Source organism: Neophocaena asiaeorientalis, unplaced genomic scaffold (assembly GCF_003031525.2).
Source record: "Neophocaena asiaeorientalis asiaeorientalis breed wild unplaced genomic scaffold, Neophocaena_asiaeorientalis_V1.1 scaffold2790, whole genome shotgun sequence".
Classification (NCBI taxonomy): domain Eukaryota; kingdom Metazoa; phylum Chordata; class Mammalia; order Artiodactyla; family Phocoenidae; genus Neophocaena; species Neophocaena asiaeorientalis.
In genome coordinates this window covers 3,232-3,539 of record NW_020175176.1, presented here as the reverse complement: position 1 = coordinate 3,539, position 308 = coordinate 3,232, and positions in this window count along the sequence as shown.

The following is a 308-nucleotide window of genomic DNA, read 5'->3' as shown; positions in this document are numbered from 1 at the left end:
ACCAGCAGATACAAACTACTATATATAGGATGGATAGACAACAAGGTCCTGCGGTATAGTACAGGGAACTGTTTTCAATATCCTATGACAAACCCTAATGGAAAAGAATAAGAAAGAGAATGTATATATAAATGAATAAGTGAGTCACTTTGCTGTACAGCAGACATTCACATAACATTGTAATTCAACTATACTTCAATAGAATTTTTTTGTTCTTTTTTCTCCATTTTTAAATTTTTAAAAATTCTTTAGTTGTACCATGTGACATGCAGCCCCTTAGTCCTCTGACCATTGATCAAACCCACACC